At 36.0% G+C, this 13,952-nt stretch overlaps 1 protein-coding gene across 6 annotated transcripts in view; it reads right to left on the bottom strand.

Annotated features, from left to right (window-relative positions):
* The window catches only part of COL14A1 (collagen type XIV alpha 1 chain), a 245,293-nt gene that overhangs the window by 187,861 nt on the left and 43,480 nt on the right, over positions 1-13,952 (bottom strand). The gene's annotated exons all lie outside the window — the stretch shown is intronic.

Here is a 13,952-nt window from a genome sequence, read left to right as displayed (position 1 = left end):
TTGCAATTTCTGAAGCCAAAACATCGCTTAATTTGACAACAGTCAGCCCTGCAGGTATGGAGACAAGATACTCAATAGAAAATTCTTAGACAAGAAGGAAGTTACAAGTAAGAGAAGCCCGAGCATTCCTACGGGAGACTCACTCTGCCAAAATCAATATCAGTCCTCCTAGCTGTAAGGTATCTGATTGTTTTTAAAATGATGTATTAAAAGTTATTTTAAGAATGAAGACATTTGAAAACTTATTTCAGACAGAGTTAAGATTTCTTACCACTGGAGAATTCACAAGTTGAGAATAATAAACTTTGCTGGAGGCCAGAGGAAAAGTGTCAGAATTATTCAAAACTATCTTATCAAGGGCAGTAAGGGAGGAACTAGAGGAAAACTGGAGGTCTAATGCCAGAAGAATTTCATCTGATTGTCATCAGGAGTGCATAAGCATAACTTTTCGGGGAGGGAGGTGACGGGGAGGAGTGTCATTCTGTCTCCTAGGCTGGAGTGCAGTGGTGCCATCTCGGCTTACTGCAACCTCCGCCTCCCGGGTTCAAGCAATTCTCCTGCCTTAGCCTCCTGCGTAGCTAGGACTACAGGTGCATGCCACCATGCCTGGCTAATTTTTGTATTTTGGGGGGGGGGTCTATGTTTCAAAAAGAAAATGTTATGGAATGCTCAGAGAGCAGAAGTGAGGGGAGAAAGGGGCTAAAATTGCAGGAGAACCTTTCTGTAATACATGTGTTGCATTAGATCAATGTTTCTCAACCATTTTTAGTTATCACTCCCATAAGAAGCCTTTAGACATTTTTTCCTAATCACCTCCTCATGAAATTTTAAAATCACAGGTATACCATATAGCTGTTTATGTATGTATTGTATATTTTTACTTAACACATAAAATAATTAATATTTTTCACTTTTCACTCCCAAAATCAATTTTTGCCCATTCAAGGATGTCACTCCCATTGAGAGTATATGTGTCACATCATTGTTTGTAAAAGAAAATTGTTTCTTCCTGAAACCCAGAGCAACTTAAGGCATCATTTTAAATGTGGTCTTAATGGTCAAATTATGCTCTATATGATTGAAACTTTACTTTTTAAAAATTCTTCAATTTTTTCATGATGTGGCAGAAACAAGTTCATCTTAATAGTGCACATTTGGGAGATAATCTAAAGAGAATTGTAAAATATTTTAAAGCTCCCCATAGTTGACTTAAATGTGTTTGCCCAATTCCATTCTCAATCCAGATATCTCAGTTAGGGCTAATGCCATCCTTGCAGCTCCTGGTGTGGCCAGTCAGATTCTTGCATTTCCTTGTTCACCGCAATTGGATCAGAGATGGGCACAAGAGCTGGACCAATCAAAACTGTTCTTGAGATGTTTTCTGAAACTAACCTTAAAAAAGGCTTCATAGCCCACCATGCAGTAGCTCATGCCTGTAATCCCAGCACTTTGGGAGGCTGAGGCAGGTGGATCACTTCATGTCACGAGTTCGAGATCAGCCTGGCCAACATGGGGAAAACCCATCTCTACTAAAAATACAAAAATGAGCTGGGCATGTTGGGGCCCACCTGTAGTCCCAGCTACTCAGGAGGCTGCAGCAGGAGAATCTGTTGAACTCAGGAGGTGGAGGCTGCAGTGAGCAGATATTGTGCCACTGCACGCCAGCCTGGGAAACAGACCGAGACTCCGTCTCAAAAAAAAAAAAAAAAAAAAAAAAAAAAAAAAAAAAAAGGCTTCCTACCATATGAGATTGGGGTTGCTCACTATTATGTAATTCTGGAACCTGAAACTCTGTGGGGGACTTCATTGCCATTGTAGGAACCCTACCAAGAAATAAAGCCATCCCAGAGGAAGGCACAGCCAGGAGACGGAGAAGCAAGAGAGAGCAACGGATACTGGATTGAGACCCTAGGTCCAGCCATGCTTCAGTTACATGAGCCAGTACAATTATTTCTGTCCTTAAACTAGTTAGAGTGTGTTTCTACTGAAGCCAAGGATTCCTGACTAATATGCTGTCTAGAATTTTTCAGTAAAGGTAGATCTTAAACCAAGGAGAAATGAAGTCTAAAAAAAGAAGAGAAATGAATCCCACACAGACTCTGAGAAAGAAAACAGTATTTCAATTAGCTCTAATGAGGACCGATAAATAAACGGTGGGAATTCCAAATTTTATAACATCAGTTGGATTCTTACATTTAAGTGAAAACATTTAAAATATGTTACAGAATAGTAGTATTCCCAGTGTAGAGAAATCATGTCTTATCTTCATTGTCATGGTTTCAACTAAGTCAATTAATATCACTTTTTAAAAACAGAGGTTTTGCCTAGGTTTTTTTCTAGTGTTTTTATGGTTTCAGGTCTTATGTTTAAGTCTTTAACCCATCTTGAGTTAATTTTTGTATAAGGTGTAAGGAAGGGGTCCAGTTTCAGTTTTCTGCATATGGCTAGCCAGTTTTCCCAACACCATTAATTAAATAGGAAATCCTTTCCCCATTGCTTGTTTTTGTCAGGTTTGTCAAAGTTCAGATGGTTGTCGATGTGTGGCTTTATTTATGAAGACTCGGTTCTGTTCCATTGTTCTATATATCTGTTTTGGTACCAGTACCAAGCTGTTTTGGTTAATGTAGACTTGTAGTATAGTTTGAAGTCAGGTAGCGTGATGCCTTCAGCTTTGTTCGTTTTGCTTAGAATTGTCTTGGCTATACAGGCTCTTTTTTGGTTCCATATGAAATGTAAAGTAGTTTTTTCTAATATGGTGAAGTAGTTTTTTCTAATTCTAATGGTACTTGATGGGGATGGCATTGAATCTATAAATTACTTTGGGCAGTATCACCATTTTCACAATATTGATTCTTCCTATCCATGAGCATGGAATGTTTTTCCATTTGCTTGTGTCCTCTCTTATTTCCTTGAGCGGTAATTTGTAGTTCTCCTTGAAGAGGTCCTTCACATCCCTTGTAAGTTGTATTCCTAAGTATTTTATTCTCTTTGTAGCAATTGTGAATGGGAATTCACTCATGATTTGGTTCTCTGTTTGTCTGTTATTGGTGTATAGGAATGCTTGTGATTTTTGCACATTAATTTTGTATCCTGAGACTTTGTTGAAGTTGCTTATCAGCTTAAGGAGATTTGGGGCTGAGATAATGGGGTTTTCCAAATAAACAATCATGTCATCTGCAAACACAGACAATTTGACTTCCTCTTTTCCTAGTTGAATACCCTTTATTTCTTTCTCTTGCATGATTGCCCTGGCCAGAAATTCCAATACCATTCAGGACATAGGCATGGGCAAAGACTTCATGACTAAAACACCAAAAGCAATGGCAACAAAAGCCAAAATTGACAAATGGGATCTAATTAAACTAAAGAGCTTCTCCACAGCAAAAGAAACTATCATCAGAGTGAACAGGCAACAGGCAACCTACTGAATGGGAGAAAAATTTTGCAATCTATCCATCTGACAAAGGGCTAATGTCCAGAATCTACAAGGAACTTAAACAAATTTACAAAAAAAAAAAAAAAATCCATCAAAAAGTGGGAGAAGGATATAAACAGACACTTTTGAAAAGAATATATTTATGCAGCCAACAAACATGAAAAAAAAGCTCATCATCATTGGTCATTAGAGAAACTCAAATCAAAACCACAATGAGATATCATCTAATGCCAGTTAGAATGGCAATCTATTAAAAAGTCAGGAAACAACAGATGCTAGAGAGGATGTGGAGAAATAGCAACACTTTTACACTGTGGGTGGGAGTGTAAATCAGTTCAACCATTGTGGAAGACAGTGTGGCATTTCCTCAAGGATCTAGAACTAGAAATACCATTTGACCCAGCAATCCTACTACTGGGTATATACCCAAAGCATTATAAATCATTCCACTATAAAGACACATGCACAAGTATGTTTATTGCAGCACTGTTCACAATAGCAAAGACTTGGAACCAACCCAAATTCCTATCAATGATAGACTGGATAAAGAAAATGTGGCACATATACACCATGGAACACTATGCAGCCATAAAAAAGAATGAGTTCATGTCCTTTGCAGGGACATGGATGAAGCTGGAAATCATCATTCTCAGCAAACTAACACAGGAACAGAAAAACACACACTGCATGTTCTCACTCATAAGTGGGAGTTGAACAATGAGAACACATGGACATAGGAAGGGGAACATCACACACCAGGGCCTCTCAGAGGATGGGAGGCTAGGGGAGGGATAGCATTAGGAGAAATACCTAATGCAGATGATGGGTGCGGCAAACCACCATGCCACGTGTATACCTACGTAACAAAACTGCACGTTCTGCACATGTATCCCAGAACTTAAATTAAATTAAAAACAAACAAACAGGTTTTATTTAATACTCCAGAGAACTGAAGAACAAATAACTGCATGCACAGTGAGATCTCCATTGTTTAGAAATGGGTTCAATAAGTCCTTTTCTTCTTATTTGGCTCTTTTCTTCCTATGTGTTCCCCATTTATCTTTTGAAATTTTAGTGTCCTACAGTTTTACCAACACGATTATGGATGTGGCTATCTTTTATGTTTATGCTCTTCAGAACTCTTTATGTTCATTTGGTCCCTTTTCTAATCTACCTATTTTCCTTATCATGGTTTTTCATTCTTTTCGTCTCTTCTTTCAAATATTTCTGAGATTAGTAATCATATTGTTATTTATATATAGTCTATATATATATAGTCTCTATATATAGTCTCTATATATAGTCTCTATATATAGTCTCTATATATAGTCTATATATATAGTCTATATATAGTCTATATACATAGTCTATATATAGTCTATATAGTCTATATATAGTCTATATATAGTCTATATATATAGTCTATATATAGTCTATATATATAGTCTATATACATAGACTATATATAGTCTATATAGTCTATATATAGTCTATATAGTCTATATATAGTCTCTCTATATATAGTCTATATATATAGTCTATATATATAGTCTATATATATATAGTCTATATATATATAGTCTATATATATATATAGTCTATATATATATATATAGTCTTTTTATATGTATACAGTCTTTTTTTTTTTTTTGAGGCAGGCAAAGTCTCGCTCTGTCACCCAGACTGGAGTGCAGTGGCACGATCTCAGCTCACTGCAACTTCCACCTCCCAGGTTCAAGCAATTCTCCTGCCTCAGCCTCCAGAGTAGCTGAGATTACAGATGTGCGCCACCACTCCCAGCTAATTTTTGTATTTTTACCAGAGGCGAGGTTTCGCCATGTTGGCCAGGCTGGTCTTGAACTCGTGGCCTCAAGTGATCCACCCTCCTCAGCCTCCCAAAGTGCTGGGATTACAGGCATGAGTCACTGCACTAGGCCTTTACTATATAGTCTTTATGTAATGATTCCATAATTAAAGTTCATAGAATTCTGAGGCCACCACTTTTGTGTCTTCTGACTCTTACTTATGGCACATAGTTTACTTCTATGTTTTGAAATTGTGAACTGCGAACTCTCCTTTGGCCCTTGTTTCATCAGGCCTTGGCTCAAATGTGATTTTGTGTTTGCTTCTGCCAGTCATTCCACTGATTTTACCAGCTGCAGGCCATTTTTATATTAATTTCTTGAGTGGGCAGGCCTCAGAGCACATGGTGAATGTAAATTTGAATACCTAAGCTGTGTGTGGCACAGGCCCAAGGTTATGCATTCTCAAGACTTTTCCCTCACTCAGGGCACAGACATATACAGACTGGCTTCCTCAGGGCCCCCCTGCATGGATAAGGAGCAATTTTCTAGTTCACCTTGATGTTGTTGCTGGAACACCATGTCAACTATCTAGATAATAATAATTATAATAACAATGAGAATAAGGAGGAGAAAGTGGGAGGAAGAAAAGGAAAGGGAGGAGGAGAAAACTGGGAAAGAAGAAGAGGAAGAAGCACTAATAGAGCATACTCTATGATCCAGGTATCCTTCAAACCCCTTAATGCACAAATTCTAGCCCACACTTAACCCCAATGTCCTGTTTATGACTGAACCCAACTCCTTCCCCTTTAATCTTGGAGTGGAGTCAGGCTCTTGCCAGCATTAACCTACAAGACCCATCTAGTTCCCTGCACTTTAGCTACCTCCTGACGCCTACCTAATGGAAATTAAAACCCTAACAGTCCCATTTTTACTATGTTGAACTCACAGTCCTGGGTTTGCCAGATCTAAGTCCCACAATAGCTAGTGGAAAGGTGTTAAAATTTCAAATCAATCTCTTGACTGTGAGCCAAGAACCACAAAAGTATTAATGGGAGGTGAGAGATCCCAGTAAGTGAAAATATACCTCGAAAATACTCATGTGCCCAGGCTACACTCAACCATAATGACTGCATAATTCAGAACTGGCCCTTCTCCAAGAGAAGGCATTGAGCACATGTGTTGAGCCCTGCTAGATTATGTAAGCTCCATGAGGGTAGAATTCTGCCTCCCATGCTCACCACTTAATCCCCAGAAACTAATTCAGTGCTTGACACTAGGGGATAATTACCAGCTCTTCTATGTATTCATTATTAAATCAATAATATAAAACATTGGCCCATGATAATCTTAGCTCTTGCAAAATATACATGCTATTATTAACAGCAAATACTATGATATTTATATATGTATTTAAACTATTTTACGCATGTAGTAAGTGCTATATATAAAATATGTGGCACTTACTATGTACTAGGTATTTTACACATTTTAACTCAATCGTCACAACTAACTCTTGAGAGTTCTCATGTTTCAAGTAAAAAAGAATCAAATATGGGAGTATAAGAGGTAGAAATGTTCAAAGGTAGGTATGTGTATATATGTATTTTTTTATGAGTACAGCCTATGCAATTATGAAATAGCAAAATAGAACAGTTGTCCTCGGAAAAGCATTTCATTACTTGGTTTAGTGAAGGATTGTGTGCCAACACATTCAAAAATTTTAAACATTCTAAGACAAAGATAAGCAAACTTTTTCTGAAAAAAGCCAAACAGAAAATATTTTAGTCTTTGCAGGCCATATGATCTCTGTTGCAAATACACAACTCTGATACTGTGGGAAGGCAGCCATAGACAATATGTAAAGGAATGAGCATAGCTGTGTTCCAATAAAACCTTATTTTAAAAAATAGAAGACTGAATTTCGCCCATGGGCCATAGTTTGCTGACTTCTGGAAAGAATAATTTAAGCTCATCTCATTTTTCCCCCAGAAAATGAGAACACTGAGAGTCACCCCTTATATCACCGTAGAGACTACAGTATTTTAAAAAATCCATTAAAAACAAAACAAAGAAGGCTGGTGATCTTAATTTTAAAAATCACTGAAAAAGAAGGGGAAAAAAGCCCTATGCTGTTTTTCCTATCAGTCTCTTAATTATTTCCAATCAGGTTCTGCATTCTTGTGCAAAACTCCAAAAATGATTAAAGAAAGCTGTTTGGACAACGATAGAGAAATAGCCATTAATGCAAATGTGCCAATATTATGCTCAAAGGCAAGTACCACTTTTGTTTGTGAGTTCATTTTGCATTATTAAAGAAACATGTACAGTAGATTGGAAACAATCTTAACTGTAACTTTAACTGCACAGCCACTTCTGTTAAGGATCTTAACTCTGCATTTAAACTAAAATTGTAAAATATGTATAATACGTCTGATTGTATCTCAGCCACTATCAGTGTAGACTCTTATACAAGAAAATTGTAGATTTCAGGGAAAACAAAGAGCAGTATAGTTCAATGTGGATCACGAGAGTACCACGACTTGGAGGAGGGGCTTATGCTAAGGGTTGCATAAACGACCTGGTTGGGGTGGAGCGGGGGCATCTTTTGTCTCCAGTGGGCCACACTAGTGCACGCCCCTCCACCTCCTAGGAGCCGTAACTCTGTCCTGGATTGTCACCATTGTTTATAACTTACTTCTTAAGACAATTCTCTCACATAACCAGCGCTCTCACAAAGTCCTCACTGCCCTGGCACACACCTCATGGAAACCCTCATCTGAAAGAGGAAGACACCTATTTTCCACAAACCTCCTGAAAGTTCTTTCCCTACGCCAAGTCCTCATCACTACAATAAACCCTTTGAGATAGCGCCTGCCTGGAAGTGGGCTCAGAAAGAACTCCTCCGTAAACATATGTTCAAACATATCTCCAGTGAGGAAGGAAATGGACTGCTTATGAATCTTCCTTCTCCAAATGTGTATTGGTATTTATTAGAACATTTGCCAATAGTAGCCTCACTCTTCCATTGTCTACTTCTTAGTTTTAATTTGTTTCACTCAATCCTAGGTTTTGGAAAGGAAAGAGGAAGGTGCGTTAGGGGAAAGAATACAGCAGTTGAGACACTTTAGGAATACACAGCTATAGCTAATAAATTCTGACACCAAACTCTAATCCACAGAGGCTTCCAGAGATTTCACCTTAAACACCATTGTCTAAGCATCAAGTGGCAAAAAAAAAAAAAAAAAAAATGCCAATCCAAACCCGCAAACTTCCTTGTAAAATTCTCCCTTAAAAATATTAACAAACCTGTTTTTACAAAAAGAAAACATACAAAGGATAAGACGGAAACTAACACATTTGATTATATAGGAGGGGCAAGTAAAACTGGATGGAAGGAATAGCAGATGTGATACTTCTTTTTCAGTGTCATCCTTTTGTAGACTTTTCAACTTCTGGAAATGTGCCAATGTTTTACATACTCACAGATTAACTTAACTGTATTAAAATAAATAAGAAAACCACAGTGAATAGGCAAGAAAAGAACTAATCCAAGATCCTTTTGAACACAGATATGATATACCTTAGACTAAAAGCAAACATTGAACTCGTTAATAGATTTGTTTGTCTTTTTGCAGTATGCACAGATTAGCAGTTCTAAAACTATTTCTATGATTGACCATATGAGTAGATATATTTAGAATATTGGGAGCCATGTTCCTCACTCTCTTGAAAGGGGAGTTATAAATATTAGAAGAAGGAGGGCTAAAATAAACCCTGTGGTATGGGCAAAAGATAGATATAAGATGCAGTAAAATAGATAGATAGATAGATAGATAGATAGATAGATAGATAGATAGATAGAGACAGATAATACAAAGATGATAGATGGATGATGGATAACAGATAGATAAATAAATGATAGATAGATAGATGATTGATTGCTAGAGAGCAAGAGAATGAGAGAATGACAGACAGACAGAGAGATAATGGTATGACACTCCAGAAGCAATAGGCACAGCTAGTACCCATATTTTGGTTTCAAAATACTATTCTCCACAAAAAGAAGCCAGGACTCCTGGAAGAAATGGTTCATTTTAGGGCCAGGTAGAAAAAATACAAGCGCTCAGAATGTAAAGTTTGTGCCAGAAAGTAAGAAATAACTTAAGGGATGATGGGAACATATTTAAAAGACATAAGAGACAGCATGAAATAGTTCCCGCCTAGCAAATCTGGAACAATTTGAGCATCATAATAAATAATGATAGCAATGGATTATAATCCACTCAAATAAACTAAGAATCCACCAGTCCATACTCATATGAAAAGAAAAACAAATGTGGGAGAAGGGAGAAAGCTTCTTTACAGTAGAATGCCAAATAATAAATGTAGAATGAAAAATGGAGTTAGAAAAATTACCATTTGAGAAACATCATAATAGTTACTGACTCAGGCAAGAATCAGTAGACACTAAAACAAGTAGGTGAAATTTTAATAAGAAACAGAATATTTACATGTCTCAAAATATCTCATCATAAGCTACTTACTTACTGCAAGGGAAAATATATATCTGGTAGATTTCACCTTAACCAGAAATTTATCAGTCAAGACATTAAGCTGTAATAGTCATGCTGGAACGGGAGACAAGACCTTAATGCATTCAAGGTGGGAAGTTGTACTTGATAGTTCTTATGTAAGGGAGGCATCCTCACAGGGCTATATCCTTACAAATTGCTGGACTAGAAAAATAACTGCTTTCTAGCAAGGGAGATGACAAGGAAAGTTGTACATTGGCCTAAGCTCTATGTGGGGGGAAAACTGTCTGTCCTGTGAATTTATAACCAAGCCCTGAGTATCTTAAGACAAGAAATTAACATAGAGTATTTCCAGGTTAGTAGCAACCAAAATGTGCCCTTCTGAAGGAGCACACCCTTAAGACATGCTGTGAAGAATTTCCACATGAGTCCACAAGCCAAAGTGACACATCATCCTAAGAAACCAGCCCCATGAATGAAAGTCAGTATAAACAAGCAACAAGAATTTAACCCTAACCGGCTGCGGTGGCTCATGCCTGTAATCCCAGCACTTTGGGAGACAGAGGCAGGTAGATCACCTGAGGTCATGAGTTCAAGACCAGCCTGGCCAACATGGTGAAACCCCATGTCTACTAAAAATACAAAAATTAGCTGGGCATGATGGTGGGTACCTGTAACCCCAGCTACTCAGGAGGCTGAGGCAGGAGACTCATTAGAACCCAGGACGCATAGGTTGCAGTGAGCCAAGATTGCACTACTGCACTCCCGTCTGGGCAACAGAGAGAGACTCCGTCTCAAACAAACAAACAAACAAACAAAAGAATTTAACCCTAAAATACTTTAATAATGTAATTATTGAATTCAGAATATAAAATGATCATGATTAAAATATCAAAATGATTAAAAAGTTAAAAAGGAACCAAGCACCATAAAAAATTCTAGCAACCTTGAAAAAGAAGCAAATGTAATTTCTAGGACTAAAAGATTTCCCCATTGAAAAGAACAGGCTAGATTAGAAAGGGGAAGAGATCTAGTGTCCTAAAAGACAGACATAAGGAACCCAAAATATTATTTGTAAAATCAGAGAGGTACAAAATATTACTATTAAAAGACATAGATTGTCAAAAGAAACTGTCATAAATCTAATTGAGATAAAGAATATGAATATAAGTTACTGAGAAAAATAATATTTAAAGAGTTAAAGGTTAAGAATTTTCTAATCCTGGTGAAAGATATAAATCTGAAATCTGGAAGCACAAAGAAATCTACATCTGGGCTGATGACAGTGAAGCAGCAGAACCCCAAAGATAAAAGACAGCAAGCCTGAAACGCAACCAGAGAGAAAAGAGAGGTCACCTACCAAGGAACAACCTTTAGACTGAAAACACACATGTCAACAAAGCAACAGGAGCCAGAAGGTAGTAAAATGTCTTTGAAATGATTAGAGACAACTCTTAATCTGGTACCCAGCTAATCTCTCAATAGTGACTGCAGAGTGAAGATATTTTTGCATGAATAAAGATAAGTTTACCACCACAGATCTTCTGTGAAGGAAAGTGGATACATAGAGAGGGTCTGAGATGCAAGATAAAATGGTGAGCAAAATAACTTCGTGGGCAAATCTGGACAAACACTGATTGTTAAAGAATATCTATAATAAATATATTCAATAATATATTTGTGAGGCAAAAAATAAGTTAATGTATTTGTCAAGAATGATGTGTAAGATGGGACACTAATCATTGAATTTAAAGCATTATTAAATTCTATATTCTGTATTATAGGGAAATAGTAAAGATATTGATTAGTATTAGACTATGTTAGCTTTTCCAGGTCAGTAAGTGCTAAAATGGATTTAAAGAAAAAAGAAACTTGGTCAATTTTAAGTAAGGTGTAAAGGGGGAAAAAAGATAAGAAAAATGTAGGGTAATAGCACAAAATAAATAGTAAGTCCAAAATTATCAGTAACATCAACACATTTAAGTAAACCAAAGCTATCAAGTAAAACACAATGACTGTAAGAGAATTTTTTAATGCAAATAAATCTTCTTTACAAATTACTCACCTTGAACTTGAGACACAAAGAGAGTGAAAGTTAAAGAATAGAGAATCAATGCATTATGTGAGTACTAAATAAAATAAAGCTGGTATAGCTATATTAATATTAGATAAAATAGTCCTTGAGGTGAATATTGAATTACTAAGAATAAAAAGAATCATTACAAAATATCAAAAAGAAAAATTGACTAGAAAAATACAATAATTCTTATTTTTATGTATCTAGCCTTTAGGTATTTAAAACAAAATTGCCAGAGTTACAAATAGAAATGGACTAATACCATCGAGGGAAATTAAAATGCACATTTTTCTCAAGGACACATGGAATGGTTTTAAAAACTGACCACATTTAAGTAATAAAATACCTCAACAAATTTCAAAGAATATTCCTACAGACCCCATTCTCTACCCACAATGCAATAATTAGACATCAATAATAAATAAATATCTTCTTCTAAAATCTCCAGATGTTTAGAAATTAATAGCATATTTCTAAGTAACTCATGGATCAAGGAAGAAAACCTAGTGAAACGTAGAAAATAGTATGAACTACAGCATAACAATACTACATATCAAAATCTATGTGAGACAGCTCAAGCAGTACTTGGATATTTTAAAATGCATATAATAGAAAAGAAAAATTAAAAATTAAGGGATAAACACTCAACTCTGGATGTTAGAAAAAAGAAAATACAATGAAGTAAGTTGGATATAAAAACACAAAAAGATATCAAGAGGAGCTATAAAAATATACACATGCAGCAACTAAATAACTTGATTCCAAGGTATATGCTCTAGAAAAATTCTACGACATGTACAGAAGGAGACATAAGCAAAGATATATAAAATTTGAACTTTGTATAATGAAATATGTTTTAAGCTGGCAAATATATATGAAGTAAAATGATAAAGACATATTGGAATCATAAAAACTGACTTCAGCTTAGTGGCAGCCTCCTACAAGACAGGAAAGGGAATTTATAGGAATAAGCAATGAGTTTTAACTGTATGGTAATAGGTTTATTTTCTTAATCTGGACAAACATGTCTATGACATTATTTTTATACATTTTATATCTAACATATTTAATAAGTTGTAATAAATATAAATATAAACCTATACATCATTAGAAGAAAAGTATGAAAATGTTTCATATTAAAATATTAGAAAACCAAGAAATGCATCAAAATTCAGAGTAAAACATTTTTCAAGAATTTTTTAATTCTATTAAAAATTATCAAAAAGATGAATAAAGTTGCAAGGCAAATTATACACCAGGAGAAAATATTTGCAAAAATACAACAATATGTAGAAAAGGGTTTCATACTCAAAATATTTAGAAAGTTTTTATATGTTCATTAAAGAAATAAAGACAACACAAAACAAAAATAAACAGGAAAAATTACAAATGACTACTAAAGATATGAAAAAATGTTCAACCTCACTAGTAATCAAAAAGATGTAAATTAAACAAATGATATATAATTGGAGAATTTTTTCAATATTAAGGATTTCAAATGTTGAGAAGAACATATGAAATAATTCCTGTTACATATCGTTAACAGAAGTACAAATTACTGAAAAAAATTTAAGTCGATATTGATAGAGCCTGCCATCTATCAATTTGGCAATCTAAAATTTGCTTATCCTTTAACCTTGCAGTTCCACAGTTAGAAATACGTTGTTACAGCGTGTTTGTGATAGTGAAAATTAGACAACATTAAATGCCCATCAAAAGGGGAATAATCGGCAGGGTGCAGTGGCTCACGCCTGTAATCCCAGCACTTTGGGAGGTAGAGGAAGGTGGATCACCTGAGGTCAGGAGTTCGAGACCAGCCTGGACAACATGGCAAAACCCTGTCTCTACTAAAAATACAAAAATTAGCTGGGCATGGTGGCACGCACCTGTAATCCCAGCTACTCAGGAGGCTGAGGCGGGAGAATCGTTTGAACCCAGGAGGCGGAGGTTGCAGTGAGCCGAGATTGTGACACTAAATTCTAGCCTGGGTGACAGAGTGAGATCCTGCCTCAAAAAAAACGGGGTTGGGGGGACTAATCAATAAATTATAATAGTCTATCCCATAGAACACTATCTGGCTATTAAAAAGAATGAGGTAGACT

The sequence above is a fragment of the Pan troglodytes genome, chromosome 7, assembly GCF_028858775.2.
Source record: "Pan troglodytes isolate AG18354 chromosome 7, NHGRI_mPanTro3-v2.0_pri, whole genome shotgun sequence".
Classification (NCBI taxonomy): domain Eukaryota; kingdom Metazoa; phylum Chordata; class Mammalia; order Primates; family Hominidae; genus Pan; species Pan troglodytes.
The sequence above is the reverse complement of the archived record's forward strand: the minus strand, read 5'-3'. Positions and strand labels throughout refer to the sequence as shown.